The sequence below is a fragment of the Balaenoptera acutorostrata genome, chromosome 1 (genome assembly GCF_949987535.1).
Source record: "Balaenoptera acutorostrata chromosome 1, mBalAcu1.1, whole genome shotgun sequence".
Lineage (NCBI taxonomy): Eukaryota > Metazoa > Chordata > Mammalia > Artiodactyla > Balaenopteridae > Balaenoptera > Balaenoptera acutorostrata.
Genome location: NC_080064.1, coordinates 183792730 through 183809221, shown reverse-complemented (window position 1 = coordinate 183809221; position 16492 = coordinate 183792730). Strand labels below are relative to the sequence as shown.

At 34.9% G+C, this 16492-nt stretch overlaps 1 protein-coding gene across 1 annotated transcript in view; it reads right to left on the bottom strand.

The window, feature by feature from the left end:
* Nucleotides 1–16492, bottom strand: part of USH2A (usherin) — an 800956-nt gene that overhangs the window by 532898 nt on the left and 251566 nt on the right. The window lies entirely within an intron of this gene.

The following is a 16492-nucleotide window of genomic DNA, read 5'->3' as shown; positions in this document are numbered from 1 at the left end:
AATGTACCAAAATCAGCAGGAGTGGATAAGAAAACCATTATCTCCATGCTCTTAAGGTCTCAGCTGAACCCAAGCATTCTGAGGGAAACTTAAAGCAAGATTGCTATGCTATCTCTACAAATATAAGAAATCTCATGCTAAGATAAATTGTCCAATTAATTATGTTGCATTTTCCAGGATCAATTTTAAGTAAAAACACACATCTCTGATAAAATATTAATTATTAGAGTTTTTGACTGGTCATTCATTTGCTTTGGTTATCATACCATGCCACAGTATGTTTACAAATTCATAATTTTCTATTAAATAAATTAAATGTGAGGAATTTGGTGGGGGGGGGGTTGTATCTCTTTTTGATTAGTTTATCTCCTCCTAGACCAAATCAATTCTTTACTTTCTCATCAGTTATGCAGAGTAATTGTTAAGGGTTGAATTGTATCCTCCCAAAATTAATATGTTGAAGGCTAACCTCTAGTGTAACTTCAGAATATGGCCTTATTTGGAAATAAAGTCTTTACAGACATAATTATTTAGGGTGAACTCATATTGGAGTAGGATGGGTCCCTACTCCAGTATGACTGGTGTCCTTATAGAAAGAATGGCATGTGGAGAGAGAAACATGCACATAGGAAGAACACCAGGTGAAGATGGAGTCAGAGATCAAGGCGATGCATCAGAAGCCAAGGGTTGCTAAAGCTTGCCAGCTAACTACCAGGAACTGGGGAGAGGCCTGGATAGATTCTCCCTCACAGCCTTTAGAAGAAACCACCCATTCTAGCCTCATGATCTTGGACTTCTAACCTCCACAACTGTGAAACAATAAATTCCTGTTGTTTAAGCCACCCAGTTTGTGGTACTTTGTTATGGGAGCCCTAGCAAACTACTGATAATACAGGAATAATTATAAGAATAAATACTAAGTTGTATCAAGTACTGCCACAAGTGCCATAAGATATAACAATATGTTTTGCACAATAAATTATTTTTTAATTTAGAATGTTAAGTTTTCAGGTACATGTATGTACGTCCTGTAGCATGTGATATACAAATGCATGTATATCACATGCTACAGGACATACATATATAGCATAAAGTTTAAAAAACAAGGGATTAGTCAATGCAGAGTCATGCCAGAGAGAAATTATCATATAATTTATTTTGACTAGGACTTGCATGTCTGTTGGATGAATGATCCCATTGAGAAGTGAGAAAAAGCTAGATGTGAGAATAATAATGTATAAAAACCTCAGAAATGACAACTCTGACTTCTTAAAGTTGTTGACCCAATTTTTACAACTCTTTGTTGGCATGTAAAATATGTTTCTTTGAACTGGGAAATTATGATCATTTGGAGATATGAGAGGGTCAGACTATTAACTCAAATTTAAATAATGAGTGACTATTTTGCCCTATTCATTTTATGTACAGCATTTTATGCAGGGTAAGAAATTATATGTTTATAGAATCAAATAGCAATCAGTTTACCAGAGCGATCTGTATTAAGCAAGCTACGTTCTCACATGTGGACAAATTTTGCTAATGTGGTTGGTTTTCATCAATTAAAGATAACACATTTTGGATGTAAAGAGGAAAAAGATGAATGTTTTAATATAAAGAGGGAGTCAAATCCACTGGTAAAACATTTATGAAACCCTTACAGGTTTATTCTAGTTTCTTTTAAGTAATTTCCCCAAAGAAAACTTTGTGTGTGTGAGATATAGAGAAAATGTGATTGTATCAGAAACAGATTGTTATACGCAAATCGTATGAAAATTTTAAGCTTATACTGTTACCAGACTATAAATGTTTTGAAAGCCGCTAAGATAGATTACTAACCTTTGTATCCTGGTGTTTAGGATAATGGCTTATACTTAGTAGACCTCACAACAGATTGTTGCTCAAGTGAGCCAATCAACACATTGTATTGCTCAAAAAAGCAGCATCCAGTTGAGTAGAGGCAAAAAAAATAAACAGTTTTGGCTCAGCATGTTAAAAAGCTCCAAACCTAAAACAAAAATCCATTATCTTTGTCTTCAGTTAAAGAACCACCACTGTTATGTAGTCAGTGCAGCTACTGCTCCAACTGTAGCCCTTTTTCATGGGTGATGAGCTTCAATTAATTTTATCATGCACTTCCCCGAGGCCACAGGGAGAAGATCTCGCCACAACGTTTGTTTCTGCCTTTTATTTTCCCTGGCATTTTCCAGCATACCAAGTCCTCTCTTTCAGCTCATCCTTTGCTTTTTATTGACCTTTTTATTGACTTCTACCTGATCACTTGATGGACTTTTAATTTTTATTCGTCTCTGTTATAGCAATAACATGTAGATGTTATATAACCTTATTTTCTCCCTGCTTGTGACTCAGGGCAGAATACCCTTCCTTAATGAAAGGAATGGGCATGGCTTCAGTGCAGTCATCAGCCCAGAAAGGTTTCAGAAAAACAATGCCAGGCTGGGATGGCACAAGGAGAAAAGAGGCAGGAGACCAAAACAGTTGATGAGTTTTCCTGGTTAAAATTCAGTATAAGTAAACTTTAAAAAAAATTATATATATATATATATATATATATATATATATATATAAATATATGTTATAGATAAATATAAATATTTTGAATACCAAACCTACAGCCACCATATCCCCCATCACCTTAACACAGATTGTAGCCCCCTTCGTCAGAAGCACCGCTACTATGTTTGCCCCATCTTCTTATTATAATATTATCTTATTATTTACATATCTTGTAATTCTGATTACTCTCCCTCTTTATTCCTTCTTCATCTTCTCAGCTTCAGTATTTCCTTTAATTACCAACTGCTGAGGAATATCAGCCAAGGTCAGGAAGCAAGTGTGGGAATTCCATCTTCCATGTTCTGTCCATTTTTGCTTAGATCAGACTCTCAATGTGCCTGAAATTGCTCCCAGGGGTTTACACTTGCCCATGTCACCACTTTGGAACAAAATTCATCTCCCATACCCCAGACACAGGCTTTTAAAAAATCTTGAAGTTATAATGGACCCTTGAGTCACAGCTGATTCAAGGTGATGATTTTTTTTTCCCCCTCTCTATAGAAAAAAAAAAAGATAAAAATTCATTTTATTTCCTTCTAGTCCTAGGATTGCATGCCTGTGTATTGCTGTTAACTTACAGATTGTTCAATATGCTTGATGATAACACTAATCACAGTCAGTGTTTTATCACCTGGAGAATAGACAAAGCAAGATCCTGACTTAGAATAGACCACAGTGTTGATGTTTATTTAGTCTTCCTAAAATGTACTTCTAAATAGATTCAGCTCAGTGACTTCAAAACCTATCAGCCAGATTTTTGATAATATGATCCTGCTGTTCAGTACTTTTCCTGAGTTCTAATTTACATGAGCATGGATCTGATTCCATGCTTTACCTTAAAAAGCTCTGCAGAGTCATGCCCTATCTCTTTACTCTTCTCAACTTTGGGGAACACATACACAAAATTAATTAGAAGGTAATTAACTCACTTTATGAAAAATTCAAAACCAGATTCCTTCAAATAAGGGCTGCTTTAAATGTATGTCAAATAACACAGAAAAGTTATTCTAACCAATATCAAATGTGATCAAAGACAATTTGAATTTCTTAAAATGAGGTTTAAAAATGATCATTTAAAAATGAACTTTAAGAAGATAAAATTTCATTTTGGTGAATCAACAAATAATTAACACGGATTCCTGCTCACCTGCTGAGCCCCATTAGAATGCAGTCCCCATGAAGGCAGGGATTTTGTTTATATTGCTCCCCAGAGCCATACACAGGACCTGGCACATAGTAGATGCTCAGTAAATATTTTGAATGAAGTTGAGTGATTTACATGAAATAATTATACAGAGTATGTACCTTCTTGACTTAAAGTCATGGATTATGCCTTGTTTGCTTAGGCATCTTTATGCTCTAACACAGTGCCTGGTACTTTGTTGCTGTTCAACAAATATTTGTTTTTTTAAAAAAAGAATGAAACTTTCACATGTGGGTGGAAGCGTAATAATAATAATGCCTGCCAGTTCAAAACCTTGTCTCCCACAGAGCTGAGATGTGATCTCATGTGTTCACTTCTATAATTTATCCCTAGAAGGCCTCGGAGTAAGTGCACACACAGTCCCGGTGAGGGCAAGAGGAGCCCACAAACATGCTGCTTCCACTGACATACTAGCAAAGTGACATCTGTCAGATTAGCCTACTGTCCAGAGCAGGGGCCTGAAGGGATGGGGCACGAGACAGGTACATTTCAGCTGAAGAGAGGCAGGCAACTGCCCCAAGGTGATCAGACTGATGAGTGGGCCTTGGGAAAAATCCTCAAGAAGACGCACCAGCAGCCTTGGGTGGACACTATGTCTACAGGCCCCCGAGAGCGAGGGCACTGAGCTGCGTGGTAGGAATGCCAAAGGCAGAGGGCCTACTTCAAGTTTTTCCTGGGGTCGCTCTGCTTCTACAGCAGAGGTTTCAGCAGTAACAACTTCTGTCTTTCCTCCACAGATGAAATAGAATGGCCCCCTTAGGAAATTTACTTCTTTGCATTTTAAACTTTGCAACTGACTTAAAAAAAACAATGAGGGCAGGGGCAGAGATCCCATTTTCTCAAATTACAGTTTTCATTCTCCATCAGCCTTCAGAATTTGGCAAGTAGATTCCATTATTTGTTGTGCTGGAAAAGTCAGTCGAGGGGCATATGATGCAACTTCCTGCAACTCATTAAGATTCTTACCATTCCGAGCTGGAAATATACACACGTTAATCTCAGGAGGAAACAAAAATTAGAGCCTCTTTCAACATTATGCACAGGGGGCCATTCAGCTGTCTCGTATCCTCCTAGTAAACATCCCTGCTGCAGCCTTCCTGCAAGAAAGCTGCCGGGTCTACTCTGGGCTCCGTGGGGGAAGATGTCACCCCAGTGAGCATTGTAGGAATCTACAGAGGCTGGAATTATCCCCAAAACTCCTTCGTTCCCTCCAAAGCTCAGAATACATACTAAGAGTCTTTCAATACAGCCTGCCTCCTGGATTACTTCTCTGTGCAATTTGTATGCAAGGTTCAGGGAGTTCCCAAAAGTCCTTTCGGACTCAGTGAAGTTCTTGGCGGCCAATCAAATGGTCCTCCTTTGGTAAAGTTTTGGTGTTAGCTACCTCCCCTTGCTGGGAAAACAATTCTTCTCATACAAAGTAATGTAATGGTCTGCAAGTCTGTTTCCCCTACTGGATTTTGAGTTCCTTGTATTCACAGGATCTGAGACTCTGACATACAATGGTATTTATATTATATATACATATTATATATATTATATACATATATAGTATGTATATATAATCGTTAGATCATTAAGGAATACATCAAGATGATTACATATAGTACTATTAACCTCTTGGTCACATCTCATAGCATCCTAAAAATATTTATTCATCCATTCCTTCGTTCACTCACTCACCACACAATTACTCAATACCTATATTAGGCTAGTAAATTTTAAATTTTAGAACAGACACTGGCTTTGACCTCAGAGATCTGAAATTAGAAAAACTAAAAGATGAATAAATAAAAAAGAAAGGTTTGGTTGAAATGAAAATAGAAAAAAATTACCAAATTAAAATAACCACAACACACCAAAAACAATATATATTTTCTCCTATTCAAAGTTAATGCTAAGTTACAGCCTATAGTTTATTTCCTTGAACAGGTAAAGGTACTTTGACATCTATTTTCTCATTTGATTCTCATTGTAAGTCTGGAAGAAACCAGAAGATATTATGGTTTTCATTCTATAGATGAGGAGTGTGACATTCATAAAAGATAAAATGGAAAAGTCTCCACTAGTAGGTAATGGTAGAAACGGAGTCTCACCAAATCACACTACCTCCAGAGCCTATATTTGGCTTGGCAAGGATTTGTCAAAACTTAACACCAAAGTGTTGAATTCATTCCACAATTGTAAATAGAAGATATAATAGATATAAATAAAATAGATCTAAGTTCAATTATATTTCTTGTCCCTTTATGTAAACAAAATTGCTAGTTGGTCTATAATTTATGTATTGCTCAATTCTCACCTTAGCTAATAAATATGCACACAAAAAAATAGGAAACTTATGGGACATATGTGACACCTTAAAAGCCAAAAAGACCCCAAAATCCAAAAGCTCAACTGATTCAACAATAATTCACCACAATGAAAATCATATTACAAATGGAAAGGGAGCAAGATTTGGTGGGAAACATATTGACAGAATCTGAAGAACTGCCTTCTGGTCCTGCTTGTCTGGTCGCAGACCACTTACCAGTTTGGTGCAATCTGGGGGGTGGGAGTGGGGGGAAGGATGCTATTTACCTCTCTGAAATTTCATTTTCTCAACTGTAAAACTAGTTGATACTCCCCCGATGACTTCCTAAGATTGTTGAGAGATCAGTAAAATGATATGCATGAAAGTATTTTAAAATATGTTATCATTTTATGCAAATATAAGCTCTTTTAATTATTAACCCCCTTCATTCAGATCCGATTTGTTTTCACTCCCACATTCCTATGCCAACTCTAACTTGATTTAGTCTCCACAGTTTAATTGTGCTTGGAATCCTAAAATTTTAAATATTTAAATTTCACCTAATTTAATCTAATATTTAACCTGCATTTCCCCCCTCGTGTTTTAAACCCGTTACTTCTTGAAGCGTCTTTGTTGACTAATGAGAAAAATTGGTCCCTCTCCTCTCCATAACACCTCTTTATGCATCTGTAAACAGTTACCATGTGTCCCCTCTGTCTTCCTCCTTGAGATTGAACATCCTCAGGTCTCTTAGCCTTTTCTTAGAGGCCCTATTTTCAGAACCCTTCATCATTTATTGTTGCTCTCTTCTGAAACCTCTGGCAAATGTGTCTATGTTTTAAAAAGTGTGCCACCTCAAATGGAACCTGGTACTGCTATCAAGGGCGAAGGATTACCAAGCGGAGTCCAATAATCACGTTATTTATTTTGTCCTTGACAATTCTGCTAATACAACACAGGGTAGCAATTGCCTTTTTTCCTTCTTTCTTTCTTTCTTTTTTTTTTTTTCATAACAGCATCACACTATTGACTTTTTCTAAGATGTTACTAGCATAAATTAGAGCTCCTAAAGACAAGAATTGGTAAAATTAACTTACTAATCTTTCTTTTAGTCACATTACCTACAGCAGCATTTCATAAATATTAGGTGCTTAATAAATATGGAGTGAGCCAATAAATAATATTTGTACCTACAAATGGTAATGTTTAAATATTTTTTGATTTGATGAAAAATATGATCCTTTCATTTATGACTGAAACATACTGAAGAGTAGAAAATCCGCATCTGACTCCTATGGGATTACTTAACACAATTAGATTGAAATGGGTAAAAAAAGATTTTACTGCATTTTATTTACATAAAACATCTCTTCATTTACATGAAAGTTTCTGGACACTCCACCAGAAAACCAGAAGCACAAACCATGAAACTAATGACCAATTAACTTAAAATCAATTACTGTATGTAATATAATAGAAGACCTTATAGAATTTAACTGGACTGTCAAACTTGCTTAATATTTGATTTCACAGGACCAAATCTAGAGAAAATATCAGAGGATTTGGCAAGGTCGGTGACTAGAATGCAGGAAGCCTTGATCTTCTAACCCAGTAGCTCTATCAAGACTTCCTTTTGGGGGAACTGGTAAATGAGAGCAAATACATGTAATCTCATGCAGATCAGGAGATTGGATTTAAAGGGATCTGAGGTAGTGATGATACCCTTTTATCCTCTAAGTATTATGAACATTTTATCTTATCAGACTGGCTAAGATTCTGTTGCCACAATGCTACACAGTGAGAAAATATCAAGTGCATCAGTAACAATGTAGCTAATCTTCCTTGGCTATTCAGATGAGAAACGACCCCTAGTTTAAATACAGCACTTTCAGAGGATAAGGGAAGAAAGAGCAAGGAAAGAGCAAGGGATTCTTCTAGAATACTAACCGTTGCAGAATAAATGATGCCTCTTGGACTGCAGATTTTTTTAATACTTGGCAAACATATTTTTGGTATGGATTTTCATTGAAAATATACAGAGCCAAACTAACTCAAACACCTTTCATAAAGCTTAAAGACTATCATTGGCTAAAATAAATACATATCTTTTGAAAATAAGTCCCAAGAGATTACGATTGTTCAGTTAACAAGTATGTATTGGAAATTTACATTATACTAGAAATTTCAGACAGGGCCTAAAAATTATAAAATACATTAAAAAATAGTTTAGTCAGGTAGCAGGACATAGAAATACAAAAATGATAAAATCCAACCACCAATTTCAGCTTTTAGCCTACCTGACTTGACCACTGGGCAACATTTTATACTGGTGACTGTTACATAATTCATGAACATTTCCTAGATTCTCAGGCAGTTTCTTCACCTACATATCTGGATAATCCTTCTCGGTTGTCTTGTATTATCCATCCCTGAATGCCTTTCATCCCACCCCCCCCCCACCCCCCCGCCCCCGAGGTGTATCCTTGACCCTGAGATTTTTAACCCATTCTCATGGCTCCAACTTCCATCCACATGCAGGTGACTTCTTCCTTTTTTTAAATAATTTTAAAATTTTAATTTTTTTAACATATTTATTGGAGTATAATTGCTTTACAATGTTGTGTTAGTTTCTTCTTTTTAAGTTAAGAATCTCTGGTTGCATATTCAGACTCAAGCTCCCTTGAACAAAGGAAGGAAGTTATTATCCAGAGATAATGGTATGTTCTAAATTCACGTCTAGGAACACAGCCCAGACTAGGGACAGTCCTTGGATACAGAGGGAGTGGGAAGGCCTTCAGGAATTTCTTCCTCTTCTCTCTCTGCTGCTTTCTGTTCATATGCTTTAATTCTCTCTCTCATTTCCCCCTACCCCTGCAGCAGTACACCTCTATCTGCTTCTCAATTAATTTATATGTTTCAACTAATTTGCACATTTTATTCAAGAGATAAGAGAGGCTAATTGGTTATCTCTGGATTTCAATTTCAAATTCCTGTGAGACCTGGATCAGTCCTGCTCTGGTCAGACATTCATTCTTGTCCTAACTGTAATCAGTGGAGCAAGGGTCCATGGTCCAAAGAATGTGACTTCAAAGAATGTGACCTCAGACTTCATTTTAAGGTTCCTTTTTTTTTTTTTTTTTTTTTACTTTAACTGACATTAGCATTTATTTGTTTATTTATTTTAGCTTTTTGTTTTATGTTGGAATATAGTTGATTAACAGTGTTGTGTTAGTTTCAGGTGTACAGCAAAGTGATTCAGTTATACATATACACATATCCATTCTTTTTCAAATTCTTTTCCCATTTAGGCTGTTACATAATCTTGAGCAGAGATCCATGTGCTACATAGTAGGTCCCTGCTGGTTATCTATTCTAAATATAGTAGTGTGTATATGTCAATCCCAAACTCCCTAACTATCCCTCCTCCCACCCTTCACCCCTGGTAACCATGAGTTCGTTCTCGAAGTCTGTGAGTCTCTGTTTTATAAATAAGCTCATTTGCATCATTTTTTAAGCTCCTGCCTATAAGTGATAAATATGGTAGTTCTCTTTCTCTGTCTGACTTCACTTAGTATAAGGATCCCTAGGTCCATCTGTGTTGCTGCAAATGGCATTTCATTCTTTTTAATGGCTGAGTAATATTCCATTGTATATATATACACCACATCTTCTTTATCCATTCATCTGTCCATAGACATTTAGGTTGTTTCCATGTCTTGCCTACTGGAAACAGTGCTAGTTAATTCCTATTCCAGTATTTGAAGATTTTTAATTGTTGTTGTTGTTTATTGTTTGGTTTTGGCTATCACACGCTATTGGGCAGAAAACAACAGCAGTATATAATAATGGTTAAGGATAGTCAAACGGCTATGGGTTCTATTCCCATAAGGCTTGTGAGAGCAGGAAACAAGTCTACTGGATTCCAGCTACATCCTCAGAGTCCAGTAGAGTGTCTCATGCGTAACAGACATTAACAACAGCAGCAGCAAGAACAAAGCAAGTGGAGAAATTAATCACTTTGGAAAACAACTAACACACTGCTAGTATCCTTGCCTGGGATGTGATGTTTAAAAAGCTTCCATTTCCTACATGTGGTTTAGAAGAGTATTCCTAACTGTACTGTCTTACACAGTCCCACAAAATGGAGATAATGTTGCATATTAGACACAAGGAAGAAAGGAAACTTCAAAATAGGCTACTCGCTGAAAGTTTTTAATGAGGCATTAACAGCTCTGTAAATTAAAGTTCTAATTTGCAGTTTTATGGAGTAAACAAGGAGAGAACAGCATCAGATGTAGGCTGCTGTTGCTGCCTCCTCTCAACACATCTTAAGGGAGTGTCAAATTGATTTTGCAATCCTTAATTATATTTCTCTAATTTCTTTTTGGACTACTGAATTTATCAGTATGCAGAAACAATCAGTTTTCAGCAAACTATTTTTCTCAGTTAAACTTAATAACAGAGCATATTAACTCCAATTATATGAGCTGTGAAAAATATATTATAGAGGTGCAAGAGCATCACAGCAAGAATTGGTCAACTGAGTATGCAAATGCGTATTTCGTATTTTAACTGATTAAATTCTTTCCTGAGAAAAAAATACCTGAAAAATAGACAAACTACAGCTCTCTGTGTTATAAAAATGTCTGTCCTAATGTGAATGAGTTCCAAAGAAACCCTATTCTGTAGAGAAAAAAAAATGTTATTTTGTTGACATTATAGATTCTTGCTGTTAACATAGTTTAACATAGTTAACTTAGTTTAGTAAATCTCATTTTTCCTATGCTTTATAATATGTAGTGGATATCAATTTATTTCAGGTAAAATTTCAGGTAAAATTGAGCTTAAATCTAAAGTATATACATTGCTTAAATCTCTATCTAAAGGAGTTCAGGACCAGTAAATTAAATAATAGACAAATTGATTTTTCTCTACATAAAGCTATTTTTCCATCACAATGTAGATCAATGGTTTTCATGCTGGAATGTTACAAGAATCACCTGGAGAACTTTTTCTTTTATCTATTTTATTGAGGTATAATTTACATGCAATAAACTGCATCCACTTAAAGGGTACAGTTCAATAAGTTATGAGAAAATCAAAACCACAATGAGATATCATCTCATACCTGTCAGAATGGCTTTCATCAAAAAAAACAAAAAAAAAAAAACCAAAAAAACCCCACAAATAACAAATGCAGCCACTGCAGAAAACAGTATGGAGTATTGGCAAAAAAACTAAAAATAGAGTTACCACATGACCCAGCAATTCCACTCCTTGGTACACATCCAAAATAAAAAAGAAAGATACACACACCCCAATGTTGATAGCAGCATTATTTATAATTGCCAAGATATGGAAGCAATCTAAGTGCCCATTAACAGGTGAATGGTTAAAGAAGATGTGATATATATATATATATATATATATACACACACACACACACACACACACACACACATATATATATACACATATATACATATACATACACACACACACACACACACACACACACACACATATATATATACACATATATACATATACATACACACACACACACACACACACACACACACACAATGGAAAACTACTCAGCCATAAAAAAGCATGAAATTTTGCCATTTGCAGCAACATGGATGGACTTGAAGGGCATTATGCTAAGTGAACTAAGTCAGACAAAGATAAATACCTTATGCTATCACTTATATGTGGAATCTAAAAAATACAACAAACTAGTGAATATAACAAAAAAGAAGCAGACTCACAGCTATAGAGAACAAACTAGTGGTTACCCGTGGGGAGGGGGAAGGGGGAGGGGCAATATAGGAAAACAAAGTTATAAGAAATGTATACCTCTGAAACCCCCATTATGAGTACTACAGATCATTTCCATCATCCCCTCTTCCTCAGCCCCAGGCCATCACTGACCTCTTTTGTCACTATAGATTAATAATTTAAAAAAATTTTTATGTCAATGGAATTATAATTAAGTACTCTTCTGCTTTCTTTACTCAGCATATCAACTGAGATTTGATCTATATTGTTGTTCATATCAGTAGTTTATCCCTTTCCATTGTTGAGTAGTATCCCACTGTATGGATATACCACTGTTTGTTTATCCATTCATCTATGGATGGATATTCGTGTTGTTTCCAGTTTTGGACCATATTGAATATAGGTGCTATGAATATTTATGTGCATACTTTTTGTGTGGACAAATTATTTCATTTCTCTTAGACAAATACCCCTGAGATGCATAGCTGATTCATATAGTAAGTATATGCTTAACAGAGTACATATGGAGATCTTGTCAAAACGCAACTTTCCAGCTATTTCTCCAGATATGCGGTGGGAATCAGTTTGCCGCTTTTTTTCAACCACTTATGCAGGCTAATTCTTACAAAAACAGGTCTTCTAACATTTTGTGAGACATTGTGTAGGCAAAACCAATAGATGACTGAATAAAATGGTCACTTTTAAAGAGTCAATCTATAAAAAAAAATACATACATATGCTCTTAGTAAAAATATCTATTTAATTTAGGAAACTCAGTGGTCTTATAAAGATGACAAAATTAAGATCAAAAACCTTAATGTGGTGGTCTTAAAGTGCAAGATTTGGCCTCTTCTTTTATTTCAACTTCATCAAGCACCATTCTTGATTTCTGTGCTCTGGCTTTATTGAATTCTTCCAGTTTTGCTTGTTGGTTCATGTTTGCTTATTTATATACCATGTCATCTCTCACATCAAGGCACTTATACAAGCTACTTTCTCTATCTGAACTGCTATACTTCCTATTTTTTGCCTAGCTAACTCAAGTTACATTTTTCAGATTATAAAACTGTTCCTCTGAGAGGTCTTCATGAATCCTCTAGACTGGGTTGAATGCTCCTACTATCCATTACAACAGTTTTCTACGTCTTATTTTCAGACTTATTGAAATTTTTTTTTGTAACTTTCCAAATTGAGGTATAACATAACAATAAAGTACACAAATTATCAGGGTATATTTTGATGGACACATACAAAGTAAATGCCACATGCATTAACACCTCTCAGACTAATGCATAGACTAATTCCAGACTCTCAGAAGGCTCTGTTTTGCTTTCTTTCACTTGTTATCCCATCTTCTGCCTTCCATCATCACTGATTCATTTTCCTGTTCTTGAAATTTATATAAGTGGATTATTAGACTTTTTTTGTTTCTAGCTTCCTTTGCTCAGTAATAGGTCATGAAATTTATCCATATTACTATTGTGAGAATAGTTGGTTCATTTTTATAGCTATACATAGTTCATTGAATTAATACATTACAATTTGTTGTCTATTCTAATTTTAATGGAAATTTGGGTTGTTAATAGTTTTTGATTATCAAGAATATAAAGTTCCTAAGAACAACCTTGCACATGCTTTTTGGTACACATATATATGCATTTATTTTAGATATCTATGTGGCAGTATATCCTTAGTCTATTTTTGTTTATGCTTGTGCCAATGTTATACTGCCTTACCTACTGTAGCTTTACAGATAGTTTTGATATGTCATAGTGTAAATCCTCCAGCTTTGTCCTTCTTCAGTATAGCCTTGGCTACCCTAAGTCCTGTCCTTTTCCATATAAATTTTAGCGTTAGCTTGTCAATTTCCACCAAAATCCTGAGTTTATGACTGGAACTACATGGATTATACAGATAAAATTAGAAAGACTTGTTATTTAATGACATTAAGTCTTCAAATCCATGAACATGAATATCTCTTCATTTATTTAGGTCTTCTCTAATTTCTCACAGTAATACTTTATAGTTCTCAGTGTAGCGGTCTTGTATTTTATTTTATTTTTTTTACTAGATTTGTTTCTAAATCTTCTATAAATTTTGGTATAAGTGCTACTTAAATTTTTTTTCCTTTTCCACTTGCTTTTTGCTATTCAATAGAAACATTTGATTTAGGCATATTGATCTCTACCCAACATCTTTGCTAAATTCACTTATTAAATTGGATAGCTGATATATTATTTTGATTCTTCTATATATATAATCATCACATCTGCAAATAAAGACAGTTTACTTCTTCTTTGACATTCTTAATATATTTATTTTTTTGCTACATTGCTCTGCTAGTATTTCCAATACAATGTTGAATAAAAGTGGTGATAGTGGACTTCTTCGTCCTATTCCTGACATCTGGGAGAAAACATTCAATATTTTGCTATCAGTAGTCTTTTATAAAAATATATTTACCAGGATATTTCATTCTTAGTTTGCTGAGAATTTTATCAAATATATTTATTGAATCCATAAGGATAATTTAGAAGAGTTCATCTTTATTAGGTTAATGTGGTAAATTACAGAGATATTTTGGCCTTATTTACTTTCTTCATTAATTTTTTCATTTTCTATTTCATTAATTTTTGCTTTGATTTGTATTACTTCCTTCTTTCAAGTTTGGAGGGTTTTATTTGCTATTTTTTTTCTGGTTTCTCCTTGAGTTAGAAGCTTAGATACTTGATTTCTAACTCTTCCTTTTTTTTTTTTTCTTTCTAATATATGCATTCAAACATTCATAGCTTAAGATTAGCCTACTACCATTTACTCCTAAAGGGATGGAATTGAAATTCTATCTACTTAGATCCTAATTTAGCTATTATTTTAATTCTAGAACTCCTGTTCTAATACATTCCAATTCTCTGTTTAAATTCTGCATCTTTTCATTTATTTTATTCACAATATTAATCACAGTTATTTTAAAGTCTGTGTCTGGATATTATATATATGTATATTTCCAACATGTCTAGATTACTTGAAGATCTATATTTTTGTATTTATTAGATCCTATTTTTTGGTATTTCTGGTAATTTTGGATTGAATAGCAAACATCGTGTATTAAAAAAATGTAGACTCTTGTTGATGTTATCTTCTTGCAGCAAATATTTAAATTATTCTGGCAGACAGACAACTTTTACTCCACCAGCAGTTGAGATGTGTTGAGGATTTACTTCCTGCTTTGGGATGACTGCTCTATTTCTCATTTGCTTTCATTGCTAGAGTTTCAGCTGAACGCCTGGCATATTTACCAGGGCCCCTCCTCCTTGGTAGGCCCTGAACTCTAATTTTTTTTGCCTTTCAAGCCATGTTTCCCCTCTGCACCTAAGACTGCAATATAGGATATAGGAAATAAAACAGAAGGAAAATGCAAAGATAAATAAAAAGCTCACCCAAATGGTTTTTCTTATTTCTGTGATCTTGTTCCCACCAGTCCTGGCACTCCTAGCTACACAGTAATGTCTTTAAACTACCATATTTTTAAGAAATTTTTATCCAACTTTTAATTTTTTTCTCAGCAGGAGGATTTTTTGAAATACTTCACAGCTGGAGTCAGAAATCACTTGTAATTATTTAATTACATGTTTGATGCCTGATTTCATTGCAAGCTTTCAAGCTCCCTAAGGTTAGGGACTGTGTCTGTTTTACTCAATACCCTTTCTAAAACACCAATCATAGCACCTGACAAATGGGGTGAAATTGAGAAAGATTCACAATACACCCACTAAACGACTGAGTCCCTCCATTTAAAGGCAGAAGTAGAAAGCAGAGCCAAAAGGTTTGAAAAAAATTTGCAGAAAATAGAAGGGGAAGTCTGTTGAGAAATATTTAGTTTCTTTGTATGTTTAAAAAGATATAATAACACTATTGCTTAGGGACACATAGGTTGAGGATTAAGAAAGCGCTCTTGTTTTGAAAATTATTGATAATCTTGAAGGAAGCATTTACAGGAAAGAAGTGGGCAGAAAAAAATGTAGATTGAGGAGTGATTGGTAGGTGAGAAAACCTGTAACCATTGGGAGAGTCTTCTTTTTTAAGAGGACTGATGATGAGGAAAAGATAAAAAATAGAGTTAGATTTATAAGCACATGTTAAAATGTAAAGGTAGCCACTAGAAACGCAGAAATGAGAGGTAGAACATCTAAGCCTCTAGACAGAGAAGAAAGGCAACTAAAAACACACACACACACACACACACACAAAGGTCAGAACTTCATAGACTGAATAAAATAAAGTGAATGATCAGAGGGATATGAGGTAGAGAGAGGTTATAAAAGAATATCATCAAGAGTTATGTGGTTTAGGCATATAAAATATATGAATGAATGGAACAGCACATAATTCAAAATCCCGAATTTTAAAATGTCAGCCATAAATGCATATATAATAATGACCATTATGATATTGTGTGCTAATTCCTGCACTGAAACTTTACAAGAATCCATTTTAGAGATGAAGAAACTGAGCTGGAGAGCGGGGAAGTGACTCATGCAAAGTTAAACACCAGAATGTAGAGGAGCCAGATTTTAAACTTGGGGAGTCTGACTCCAAAACCTGCACTCTACCACTGCCATTGCTGCCTTCCTTCTGAACTA